Here is a 9808-nt window from a genome sequence, read left to right as displayed (position 1 = left end):
TTTAGGTTTGGTGACATGCATGGTTTGGTCGAGTTAGAGGAATTTAGTTCTAATAGATGTGGTGTATTTTGCGGGATTAGGATTTACATGTACAAGGTGACAGTTCAGTTTTAAAGAGAAGGTAATGAATATTGGACAACATGGTCAGTTTCAAATATTTTGATGAATGTTATAACTGCTCGATAATTTCTGATAAGGGTGCGCATTTTAGAAGGCGCGTTGTGTTTTGACTTACGGATGTTCATCGGTATTGCAGTACTCACCTGATTGATAGACTGTTGATATTCAAATTATTGCTATGTGGCATAGAAGAATTATGAAAGTATTCCTCATGGGATTATCGTGAATGGAAGATGTGTTAGTCATTTTAGTGCTGGAGTTGGGATCAGTTACGGTGATTCATGTGTTCGATGAATTTGGAGACTAGGAGTTCTCAGAAGTATATTGTTTCGGGGTTGCGACCTATTTGAGGTGACTATTTTATTTAAAGCCCAGTGGAGGCACTAGTTACGTTAATTATTTGTGATAGTTATGCGCTATGCGTGCGCATATATGTGAGGTTTGAGCCCATGTGCGGTCATTAGAGCAAGTATTCATACTCAGAAGAATGCTTAGGCTATTATATGCCTAGAGTTGACTGTTAAGCGTAAAGTTATAACGTTTCCCATATTCGTACCATGTTGAGAACTATCTGGGCTATACTTGAGGTTACAAAGAAGATGATTCCCTAAATAAACGGGGTAGTTACTAATTCTGCGTTAACAATTACTGATTTGAAGTGTGATAACTGACTTTGCACATGATTACACTATGGCGTGCTATTTCTATCAGTCCAAGAGCATGAGAATCTTATTTTATTATCATATACAAGTGTACTTGTTGTATGATATGCTGGGACTAGAGGCCTGTGACCATGCCGGACGATTCATATTATTGGCACGTGAGTTGTCTGTGCCGTGTGTGGGAATTCTATTTCTATAATAATTTATCTGAACTATTAATTTCCTTCCTCTATAATTGTGCACATGCACCTACGGTTATCCTCTTCACGAAATTTGAGTAGTTGGTTGTAACATTGCGGTTGTGGTGGTGCTTGTTGAACTTGCAATACGGTTATCTTCCTTGAGACCTCTCCCATATTTGGGTACACAGATTGTGCAGTTGTGGCTTGAGTTATATTGATGTGACGTGTTTGTGGGATAGTTGTGTTTAATAATATAAGGTCATTGAACCTAGAATGGATACTATCAGGCTTGATTATGTTATATTCGGGAGAATAATATTGAAAGTCGGCTTAGGAGAGGATTATGATTTTAGTTGGGGCGAGAGAGCTCCATGGCTAGTTGATCTGATGAGTGGTTATGAGTTTTTTATTGTTTCTTTCAAGATTGACAGTGTACGAAGGTTTCGGAATGAGGTTCTATTGAATGCGGGTTTTTATACTAGTACTTGGTTGGTTTTAAGTAGTTACTATGATCGGAAATGGTGCTGCGAGCATGCGAGTTGTGTAGTATGTTATGTGATTATATCTGGGGTTATGGTCATGGCTCGATGCATCTTGTTCAGACTTATACAATGTGTAACTGTGAGATTCGGGTCTTGTAAGAAATTCTAAAGGTTGGGAATTAAATTCTAAAGTTTTTGGGCTAAGGTTAAATTGAGAATTTTCAGTTGTATTGCGTTGTCAGGCCTATATGGAAAAGGGTGACATGAGATCACCCTCGGGTAGGTGCGTGGTAAGGTGGAATAGATATTTGAAGGTTAGGAACAACTCTTGGCATGTTCGAGGACGAACGTGTGTTTAAGTGGGTGAGAATGTAACGACCCGACCGGTCGTTTTGAGTATCACAACCTCATTCCCCCATTTACTGCTCAATTTATGCCTTACAGTTGATTTATGACTTATTGGGTTAGTTGGTTCGGGTCCGGAAGGATTTCAGAGTGAAATGAGACACTTAGTCTCATAATTGAAAACTTAAGTTGGAAAAGTTGACCGGATATTCATTTATGTGTAAACGACCTCGCAATTGAATTCTGATGATTCCAATAGCTACGTATGGTGATTTTGGTCTTATGAGCGTGTCCGAAAAATTATTTAGAGATCCGTAGTATAATTAGGCTTGAAATGGCAAAGTCGAATTTTTGGAAAGTTTGACCAGAGAGTTGACTTTTTGATATCGGGGTCGAAATCCGATTCTGAAAATTTTAATAGGTCTGTTATGTCATTTATGACTAGTGTGCAAAATTTTAGGTCAATCGGACATGATTTGATAGGTTTCGGCGTTGTTTGTGGAAACTTAAAATTTTAAAGTTCATTAGGCTTGAATTGGGGTATAATTCGTGTTTTTAGTGTTGTTGGATGTGATTTGAAGACTCGACTAAGTTCGTATGATGTTTTAGGACTTGTTGGTATATTTGGTTGAGGTCCTGAGGGGCTCGGGCGTGTTTCGGATATTATTCGGATTATTTTTCTTCATTTTTGCACTGCTGGTAGCTGCTGATTTGTGGTGCTTCAAACCTTCTTTGCAATCGCGAAGATTAGGATGCGATCGCGTAAGCTTATTTGGGGCAGGGGTATTTTTGTTCTATGCGGTCGCAGAGGAAGGAACGCGATCGCGTAAGTGTATTAAGTGTGCTTCGCGAACGCGTGGATGAGGTCGCGTTCGCGTAGAAGGATTTGAGCAGTAGATGAAGGGATGCAATTCCTCTACGCGATTGCATGGGGCTGAACAGTTCGCGTAGGTTTGAGAGGCAGTAATCCGCGATCGCGTGAGTGATTTCACGTTCGCATAGGGTAAAATGTGTGGGCAGTCTACTTTGTGCTTCGCAATCACGAGGCCATTTCCGCGATCGCGGTTAAGAAAATCTGGGCAATGGAAAACCGTTCTTCGCGATCGCGTGGGCATGTTCGCGATTGCGTAGAGCAAATGACAGGGCATAGAGTTTAATTTCTTTTCCATTTTTGACGGATTGGAGCTCGGAAAGAGGATATTTTTAAGAGATTTTCAGAGCAAATAACGGAGTAAGTGTTCTTAACTCAATATTGGTTAAATTACCCGAATCCATTGTTATTTTTAACATTTAATTGGTGAATTAAGTTGGAAAATTGTGAAAACCCCTCTTGGCTTAATTTGGAGATTTGAGGGTCGAGTTGATGTCGGATTTGAGTAAAATTTATATGGTTGGACTCGTGGTTGAATGGGCGTTCATATTTTATAACTTTTATCAGGTTCCGAGATGTGGGCCCCACTGGCGATTTTTGGAGTGTAATTTCGGATTTTGTGGGAAAACATTAAAAATTTGATATGGAATTAATTCCTATAATTGTGCGGACTGAATCAAATTTATTGTGGCTAGATTCAAGTCGTTCAGGAGTTGATATGCACAGAATGGGATATTTGGAGCATTGTTTAGCTTGGTCAGCATTGGATTCGTCTTGTTCGAGGTAAGTAACTCTTCTAATCTTGGAGTTGAGGGTATGAACCCTGAATATATGTATTATGTGAATTGTTGGGATGTGACACACATGCTAAGTGATGGGCGTGTGGGCATGCACCATAGAAATTGTGACGTAATTGTTCCGTGGAATTTTGTAGTCAAATAATCTTGGCATTCTCTATATAGTTTTATGTGCTAAAGAAATTGAGTTGAGAATCATATTAAAAATCATGTTGAGGCTATGTGCCAGTATTATTGGGACCCACAGAGGTCGTATTGCTGTGAATTATTTGTTTTAAATTGAAAATTTATACTCAGTCATATTCATGTCATTACATATCATATCTCAGTTTCTGTTATCATTTATCGATACATCATATCATCATTTTAGGTTATTTTCATGACATTTTGAGCCCATGAGAGAGAAACTAGAGAGATTGATGACTAAGTGAGGCCGAGGGCCTGATTGTGAGGATTATTATATGTATCGGGGCTGCCCGCCTGCAGCAGGACTTATAGGCTTTATTATAGCACGTGAGTTGTCCGTGTGGATCCAGATATTATTATAGCACGTGAGTTGTCCGTGCAGTACGTGAGTTATCCATGCGGATCCAGATACTATTATAGCACGTGAGTTGTCCGTGCGGATCCAGATATTATTATAGCACATGAGTTGTCCATACAGCACGTGAGTTGTCCATGCGGCACATGAGTTGTCTGTGCAGATTATAGTGCTTGGGCTGAAGGATCCCCTCCGGAGTCTGTACATACCCCCAGTGAGCGCATGTACCTATTGAGTGCGAGTGCCAAGTGTAGAGTGCGAGTGCTGAGCGATTGGGAGGATTGAGTGACTGTGAGGACTGAGTGATTGTGAGGGCTGAGTGACTAGGATGACTGAATGAAATGATACTCGGAGAGTATGCATATGATTTTATCACTGAGTTGCATCGCATTGACATGCACACATGACATACAGGCATAGAGATGTATTTTCCTCATGTTGTACAGTATCACATCATTCATGATTTTTCACACATGTTAATAGATGGGCATAGTGATGCATTTGTTTTACACGGGTTATCTGGAAAAAAAATGAAACATCTTATTTATTATTGAAAGAATTTTGGAAAAATTATTGTTTTCAAACTTATTCATATTTTTGGCAACTTCGATAAACGATTTGGGTTTTCATTGATGTACTTGAAAGGAAGAACTACTTTTAGAAATCATGACTTAGCTGAGTATTTTATTTCTGAGTTACTTCTTGTATTATTTGCTTTACGTTGTGATGGACTATGGTGGACTATTGGTTTTTGACCCGACCTTGGTAAAAGCTCGTCACTATTTTCAACCTAAGATTAGGTTTGTTACTTACTCAGTACATGGGGTCGGTTGTATTAATACTACACTTCTGCACATTGCGTACAGATGTTGGCTGCTGTTGTTGCTATGCTCAAGGGTTGCCGGATCTGAAGATGTACTTGTGCTCCGGTTGTATCTGTCTCTTATTCATGGTAGCCTTAGATTTATAACAATATATTCATGTATATTTCGAATAGATGATGTATTATTTCATTTCAGTTTTGTAAATTCTATTCTTAGAAGCTCATGATTTGCACTACCAGTTTTTGAGGAATATATAAGATTAAGATCTTTATTTACTTAATTTGCTTTAATAATTGTTATTAAAATTGGATAGTTGAAAGTTGGCTTACCTAGCGGGTTGGGTTAGGTGTCATCACGACTAGTTGGATTTTGGGTCGTGACACTTTTTCAACATAGGGTCTCCACTCCCTAGTTGATTTTATTTAGACATAGGGTCTCCACTCCCCAGTCTCCTTTTCCAACATAGGGTCTCCACTCCCTAGTTAATTTTGTTTTAGACATAGGGTCTCCATTCCCTAGTATATTTTTTCAACATAGGGTCTTCACTCTATAGTTGAAGTTATTTTAGGCATAGGGTCTCCACTCCCTAGTCCCTTTTCCAACATAGGGTCTCCACTCCCTAGTTGATTTTTATTTTTAGACATAGGGTCTTCACTCCATAGTCTCTTTTCCAACATAGGGTCTCCACTCCCTAGTTGATTTTATTTTAGACATAGGGTCTCCATTCCCTTGTTGATTCGATTTTAGACATAGGGTCTCCACTCCGTAGTCTCATTTTCCAACATAGGGTCTCCACTTCCTAGATGATTTGATCTTTAATGCAGGGTACACCACTCCCTGGTATCATTGCCAATATATGGTATACCATTCCCTGGCCATATTTTCCCAATATAAGGTACACCAATCCTTAGTTGAGATATCTTTTTTACAATAAAGGAACACCATAAAAAAAATTTAACATGATATTTTTCAGGGTACATCATTCCCCGCCTTTTATTTGCTTTCAATAAAGAAGTAGTTTAGAATTTTGTTACAATAACTCACGAAATGTTCCTAGTGAAAATTGGGGCAAAAAATTTCGTTTGTTTGTTTGTTTGTTTTGGTGTTTGAGCAGGTTTTACTTCGAGGCATAGGGTTTGAGATGACCAAAAGAAGAAGTCTCAATCCAGAATAAAAGAAAAGAAAAAAGAAGTGAATCCAAAATGCAGAAGCAGATGAAAGATGTGAACTATTCAATACATGCTTGAAGTCACGAGTACTGCATTCTCTGTTTTTATCAGAAGAAGTCGTAGAAGAATGAACTAGCACCTGCAGCTAGCAAGCATCAAGGTTCAAATCAAACGTCTGCATGAAGAACCATTCAAGACTCAAAATCAAGTTTCAGAAGACTTATAGATAGGAATCTTATAACTCATAGCTGATAGGCTTATTTAGTTCCTTTAGATATTGATTTAGATGTAATAACATGACCACGGTCCAGAGCCTCGACAGAACCCCACTCAACTCTACAACTCATCATTCCACCATTCTCCTTGAACTACACGCGACCTGATTCCCCTATAACCCGGGATATGTAGGTTGCCCAAACTCAGGATTCGATTGCACCCTATCTTTTATTTCTCTTGCTTTTGAATAACGGTTTGGTCAAAAATTAGTCATATGACTCACTTTGTCTTTGCTTAAAAACTCTTCATGTTTCCAAAGCAAAGAGGGGCATGTTGTGAGCACCTAATTTTTGACAGTGCTAAAATTTTTCCCCAGTCATCTCCCCAATACCTAACTTCCCACTTCCCCCACTCACACTCCCATTTTCACCACTCATGTCCCCTACTCACATCCCCACCTTCCCCATCATCTGAGACCTAATTTAAGCACAATCAAATCACTCATAAAAAACAATACCAAAACTCCTCCAAAGCAGCCAAGAAAATCTCGAAAACATGAGCAATTTTCAGCCATTAAAACAACCAAAAAACGCCACTAAAATCATCCCCCAAAATTAGTTTCATCTCCACCCCAAAATACACCATGAAACACCTCAAAATCCACAATAAAGAGCAACAAAACAAGTTGTGAAAACAGCTAGGAAGAGCAACAAAAATCAGTTGCAAAACAGTCCAAAGTGTTGCTCCTTTTTCACCCAAAATCAACACCAAAATACACCTGAAACTAAGCTCTAAAACCAGCTTCATCCCACAAAAATCAGCTCAAAATACGCTAAAAAACCCAACTGAAACAGTCCCTTTTTTCCACCCAAAATCAGCACTCCAAATCCAGCAAAAACAACTCTGTTTTCTAGCCGAAAACCCAGCAAAATCAGCCATGAAACATGTTACACCCCGCAATATTACGTCAATGTTACACTCCGCAATATTACGACAATGTTACACCCCGTAGTATTGTACGTTGAATTTGTCATAAGGTAATTGACATCAATTCAAGGACAAGATTATTTTGAAGTTATAAGTATTATGTTATTTCAAACAAGTGATAAGTAAATTCGTGAAGGTGAGAGGGTAAGCGATAATTTTAAGAGCTTTTCCTACATTATTAAGTGAGATACATAAGCTTGCTAGTAACGGATGGGATTCTCAACAAGATTTCATATGAAACCTTATAACGCTACAACAACGTGAGATGTGATTCTAAGGGAGCACGGTACAACATTTCTCAAGAATATCAATATCATACGTATTTTCTCCTACCTCGATCTCGTCGTTACGTATTTTGTCGTGATTGACGTGTGTTAGAGGGGTTGTCAAGAGAATCAGCTCAGGTATGTTAAGGCTATCCCTTCTTTTATTTTGGCATGATCCATACGATACAAACGAAACAAGCAATTACACAATTATCATAAATGACTCTATTCATAGAAGTATTAGAGGTGCCTATGTTCTTGAATTTTTATGTGTCTTATTATTACATCTTTTGTTCATGGGTCTCAAAAAATACGTAAGTTGATAAAATTTATTTCATGATATTAATCGAATGCATATTGATCTTATGACATACCGAAAGATCTTATTAACACACTTCTTATGCATTTATTCATTTATACATGTACATTGACCCATAACCAGATGGCGTTATATATGCATATATTATATGTATATGGAATATGGAAAAAGGTTACGGTGTTATATATGCACCGCCACCTGATCAGCTGGTATACGTTGATGATTTTTCCCACAATGGCCGAAATAATATGATGGGATGCCCTCAGAGGCTTGATGATGTTATGTACGCATACACATATACCTATGCATGATATGATATTTATACGCATATGCATGACATTATAAATGTTTCATGATTCATAGAGCTATTCAGACTTACAGGTTGAGTCTTTTACTCCATGATTCTTCCATGTCTATTGTATACGGCTTTTCCTCCCTTACATACTCGGTACTTTATTTGTACCGATTTCCCTTTTGCCTGGGGACGCTACGTTTCATGCCCGCAGGTCCCGATAGACAGGTTGAGAGTCCTCCAAGTAGTCTATTAGCTCAGCGGAAGATGTTGGTGCGCTCCATTTGCTCCGGAGTTGCTTATTTGGTTAGTATGATTTGGACATGTATTGATTGGTATGGCGGGGCTCTGTCCCTACCTTTATGGTATTTATCTACTCTTAGAGTCTTGTAGGCATATGTCATGTACGTGAAAAATTATATGGTCTTGTCGGCCTATGTTCAGTGTACGAGTGATCATTTTGGTCTTATAGGCCCGTACGTCATATGTATAAGTCGGTATATCAGATTGGGTCATCCTATGTTGAGTATTCTCTCATGCTTTATTCTAGTTATCTCATGACAGCTTTTCTGATTCATTTTATGATACGAAAGATATGTTACACTGGTACTCGGTTAAGTAAGGCACCAGGTACCCGTCGCGGCCCATCAGTTTGGATCGTGACAAAACATCCTTGAAATCAATTGCTTTACCTCCACGAATCCTAGCAGATCCTAGCCAAAAATGGAATAGATTGAGTGAAGCTTTCTGTTGAGTCCGGTTCTAGATTTTCGAGAGCTTCGTTTGAGTTTGTCGGCAAGGCTGTCCGGTCGAGTTTTGAAGAAAGATCCATGGCCATTATTTTCGTTGTATTACACATCCATCAATAAAGGTCTGATTTCTCCATATTTATCTCTTTGTTACGGGTTTCTTTAAGTTATTCTACTTTTGATATCAAACGAATGAAAGTCTTACTTTGAGTGTTCATTTCGATTTGTATTATGCTTGTGATTGTACCGTCTCTGATTGTTGAGTTGTTTATTTGTGAATTTATTAGGTATGTAGATGGACTTATTTTGTCTTTTATTAATACTTTCTGTTGATTTGAAAAAATTCATGTGGTTTACAAAGTTTCCTTGGTTTTGGGTTTTAAGTTCTTGAAGTAAAATAATATTTTCCTTATTGTGGCAAGAATTTAAAATTGTTAACTTTAACGGACCACGATACTTGCAATGAACCGTAAAAATTGCATGGCGCGTCCTATTTGGTCGTCACATTTAATCTATATCCATATTTTTAAAATTACTTAATATATACTCTAATTTTAACAACTTCAGATCTTGCGACCTATGCACTCCTTTCTTCCTCCTCTTCTTTTTCTCTTCTTCTTCTTCTTTTCTCTCTCAAACATGTTATCCTGTAAGTTACATATGTTATCGTTTCTAAAAATTGAACAAAGCAACAAATCAAGAAGAAAAAAGGCTCGTCACTGCCTCTCAAATATTAATACATCCCAACACAAAGTACGTAAATAATAAAATAAGAGTTTATTGTCAAAATTCGAAGAAGCATCAACTGAAGTTTGGGACTGCAAAGACAAACTTCAGACATTACCAGGTTAAATTTTGTCTGAAGTTTGCAACTATCATGCCAGAAAAAATTATCTGAAACTCAAATATAACAAGATAATTTTGTCTGAAGTTTGTACTACAAACTAAAGAACTTCAGACTAATTTGTCTGAAGTTTCAACTACAA

Source organism: Nicotiana tabacum, chromosome 4 (assembly GCF_000715075.1).
Source record: "Nicotiana tabacum cultivar K326 chromosome 4, ASM71507v2, whole genome shotgun sequence".
In the NCBI taxonomy this organism is placed as follows: Eukaryota; Viridiplantae; Streptophyta; class Magnoliopsida; order Solanales; family Solanaceae; genus Nicotiana; species Nicotiana tabacum.
The sequence above is the reverse complement of the archived record's forward strand: the minus strand, read 5'-3'. Positions refer to the sequence as shown.